Here is a 4629-nt window from a genome sequence, read left to right as displayed (position 1 = left end):
TTCACACCCGATATTCACTCTCAATAATCAAATTCCCAATTCAACTCGACATCCCCACTCAAAATTCCGACTTAATACTCAATACCAAGCTCAAGGTTCTAGAGGTGCCTTCTCACAAAGTTCCGATATCGCGTGGCACTTAGTCCCTAACCATAATCAGTCATAGTACGAGGTACTAGAGTGGCTCCCATGAATTTACATCATCGTGTAGCACTTAGTTCTCGATTATACTAAGCAATAGCTCAAGGTACTAGAGATGACACCCACGAATTTCCATTATTATGTAGCACTTAGTTCTTAACTATAAGAAGCGATAGCCCAAGTTACTAGAGATGGCTTCCACAAAGTCACACTATCATGTAGCACTTAGCTCTTGGCCACAAAAAGCACTAGTATAAAGTTCTAGAGGTAACTCACACAAAGTATCTCTATCGTGTAGCACTTAGCCCCTATACTATGCATGACAATACTGCAAGGCTTCTAGAGGTGACTCCCATGTGACTCAATTCACCATGTAGCACTTAGACCTTGACTACAATAAGCAACAGTACAAGGTACTAGAGGTGGCTTACACGAGGTTTCATTATCGTGTAGTACTTAGTTCTTTACCGGCTCACAACCCATTGGGTTTCCTCAACACACCCTATGTCACCTCGACATTCAATAGTTACCTTGCCATGACTATAAATCATCACACGATCATTAAGTATAAGCTCTAGGCATGTCACAAACCAACCATATCATCAAATATGCACAACCCAGCAAGCATTGTACCAATAACACCACAACCATGGCATAATCATTCGTGCCTCATCACGCATAACCTCCAGGCATAACATAAAGCAACCACATCACCAAATGTGCAATTTCCAGCAAGCAAAGCATCGAGAACCATCATAAAACTATAATCGGTCCTAACCGACAGAACGGTCTACTCGCGCGTTTCCAAGTTTAAATTCAGAAACCTACTCAAATGAGCTCAGAAAATTCTCAAATTTGAATATGTTGTAAGGGACACATAAACAAACATTTTTCATGTAGAAACATTAACCCAGTTCCTTTTGGATTCGGCCCAATAAATTGCTTAATCCAGTACCAAAACTAGGTAAGTTTTCTAGAAAGTCTATTTTTCGAAATCAGTTTCTTTAGGGGTCCAAAATATGTCTGTTTGATCCGAAATTTGAGTATGTTAAACTAGAAGATATAAAAAACAACTTTTGTGAAGAAATTATTTTGAAATTCGAACCCTAAGAGTTGATAAAAATCCCTAGAATCCCAAATAGTCACAAGTTCCAACAAAAACTGAGGTTCTGTTTGCAAATGACGGAGTAGATATCTCTTCCTTTAAATTCATAAAAAATCTTAAGAAAAATATATGTTATAGCTGAGGATGTCTAAAAAATTTCTCAAGAAAACATAAACTTCAAATTCACAACCCGTTTTGATCTAAAAAAATGGTAAACGGTGAGAGTCCGAGAATTCGAACTGCAGAAAGTCTACTGAATTGGACTAATCCATCATCAATTGTGCTAACCTCACTAATTAGATTAACACTAATCTATTATAAGGTTAATCTAACCATTCTAGATTATCATTAATCCATACTTAAGCTAATCTAAATAACCCTTAAGCATAATTAACCTCCTAAGTAAGGTTTAGTGAGTAAACTCCCTAGTTTAGCGACCCGGTGAATCCACGGCGATGGCAACGCGGAGGTGGGCAGTAAACCTCCAAGCGGTGACACCAACCAAGGCCCATAAGTGCTTAGAAATGGGCCATGAAACCTCACGGTTTGCTGCTGGCTTTGCTTCTGTTTGTTGGTCGAAGGAGTAGAACTAAACAACTCTAGGTGGGTGAGTAAGGACAACAATGGGGCTTCCGGTGACCACAATGGTGACGTACGGTGGCCTAGCAAGCTACTGGACTTGTGGGCAGAGGCGGAATGAGTAGCTGAGTGAGTTGTTGGGTGTGGCTAGCAGACGTGATGCGCACGGGTGAGCAATGGCGCGAGCAACTATTCAGGTTTCTGCAGGTGGCAAGGCTGCTCAGTGGTGGCTGCTAGCTCTCCTCTGCAAATTTTCAAAGCTCTAAAGGTTCTAAAATGGAGAAAGCAAGGTTGGGTCCCTCTTGCTCTTCTTTTATCCTTTTGTCTCCTAGAAGAGGCCCCACCATGGATGGGCTGGCTTCCTCAGCCAAAAGCAAACCAAAAAGCTTCCTTGGGAAGCCTTGGAAATGGTCCAAAGGTTGAGGGCATGGGGGGCTACGAATTTGGGACATTGTCCACTCAAATTGGATTCAATTCCCCACCAATTCTCTTTCAAATTAACTCAATCCGGTCCCCAAAAATTCCACCAAGATGTCCATGATCAAATTAACATTTTTCCTTGTTAATCCGTCCACCTCAAATCCCAAAAACGTGACCAAAAGCGGCCCTTGAATTTTTCCGATAAAAAATACCCTTACTTTGAAAATTTGCTAAAAATCTTGGTTTGCAGAAAAATCTTCAAAAGATGAGTCAACGATCCTAAAATGACTCGTGACATGATAGAACTTTCAATTTCTAAAATCGGGTTCAAATTCACGGTTAATTTCAATCTGTACAATTTTAGTGTGACCTAGCCCACTAGATAGCTTTTAGAAATTTTTGGTGCAATTGACTTATGGTCGATTTTCTTCGAGCCACAACGTACTTCTTCGACACATTGACGACTCTCAATAGTCATGACAATCTCGATGTTTCAAATACGGACACAGGGTACCCAAAATGATAGAAAATCGATCTAGTGCCAATCGACAAGAATTTTGCAATCAGGTGGAATCACCCACACTTTGATCACATACCTCAGTCAAATTGACCTATCCCTGATCTCTGATCGATTTTGACAATGCCGTAATGACTCTTGCAGACTAGCACGGTCGAGCAGTCGATTTCTGGTCGAATTCTTAAGTCTATTGCATTTATATTCCTTAACAGCTTTCCCTGATAGGCTAGTTATCTTGTGAGTGGCCATCTTAGAGAAGAGCACTATAGGCGTGTCGATAAAAGACCCGATTCATTCAATTGAAAATAGAACTGAATTTTCAAGATGTCTCATGAAGAATACCTGCAACCAGCTAAATTTAGGGCACCCAAGGAAATCAAGTTCTTTTTCAATTCTAGAACATGTCTTACTTCTGTCAATGTCCTCACAATACCATCATCCATTCTGATTTTAATATTACCAACACCCACAACATTGCACTCAGTATTGTTCCCTAACTGGACTTTACACTACTCGTGCACTGATAAGTGATAAACCAGTTCCTATTTGGTGTAATGTGAAATGAACAACCAGAATCCATTATCCATCCGTTAAATGACAAATCCTCAGTGACAAACAAGACACAATTGACACCATCGAAATCATTCTCAGCTACTGCTGCAACATTATTGTAGATTCAACTCTAATTCCCTTACCCTTTTCATTTTCCAGCTTAAAATAGTCTCTTTTACAATGCCCACTATTGCCACAATTCCAACAGACAACCCTACCAGTCCTAGACTGACTTTGTCTATTCATATTCCTACTAGCATGTGTGCTAGTTCTTCATCTACTTTCACCTACTAAAGCAATAGACACGGGTTCACCAGATTCTTTCCTACGAATGTCTTCACTTAGAATCAAATCGCAAACCTCATCATGCGTCAAACTTCTTGACCTAGAGGAATTACTAACAGCAGTAACAGTAGTATTCCAACTATTAAGCAATGAGGATAATAAAATCAACGCATGTACCTCATCTTCAAAGTTAATCTCAATCGAACTCTATTGGTTAACGACCTCATTGAATTTGTTGATATGTTAAGCTACTGACGTACCTTCGCCCATCTTTAAGTGAAATAGACGTCGCATTAAATATACATTATTGATCGCAGAGGGTTTCTTGTACATATTTGATAGGGTTTTCATTAGTCCCGTAGTGGTTTTCTCATTCACAACGTTAAATGCGACGTTACGAGCCAACGTTAACCGAATAATACCCATCGCTTGTCTATCCAGCAATTCCCACTCAGCATCTTTCATCAAGTTTGGTTTCTCCTTAGATAAGGGCAAGTGCAAATTTCTCTGGTACAGATAATCTTCAATTTGCATCTTCTACAAAGCAAAATCATTCTCATCAAATCGGTCGATTCTCACATTTCCTTCTTCCATCATTACCGATTTGCTTTAAATCAGCCAAACCAAGCTTTGATACCACTTGTTGCGTGGAAATATGGACCCGCGAATTGGATAAAAAATAGTCAGAATGAAGAAAAGGGAATCGGACACCGGATTTATGTGGTTCGGTCCGAATATCGAAACCTACGTCCACGGGGAGAGTAGTACGGAATTCCACTATAGAAACAAGCAATACACCAGAGATTACAATCACTCGAGCACTCAAACACACTCTCAATGTTTCCCAACCCCAAATTACATCCAAATAACTCACACAGTGTTTAGCCCCTCACAATTCCTAGTGAAACCTCACTCAATGAATTAAACAAATTCTACTCACAAGAATTTAATTGACTAAAACACTCGGGTATAATTACAACGAGAAAATTCTTCTCTATCGAGAGCTTCTGCCTTTTCTTCATGAAGTCTC

This window comes from Eucalyptus grandis, chromosome 11 (genome assembly GCF_016545825.1).
Source record: "Eucalyptus grandis isolate ANBG69807.140 chromosome 11, ASM1654582v1, whole genome shotgun sequence".
NCBI lineage: Eukaryota > Viridiplantae > Streptophyta > Magnoliopsida > Myrtales > Myrtaceae > Eucalyptus > Eucalyptus grandis.
This window is presented reverse-complemented; position numbering follows the sequence as displayed.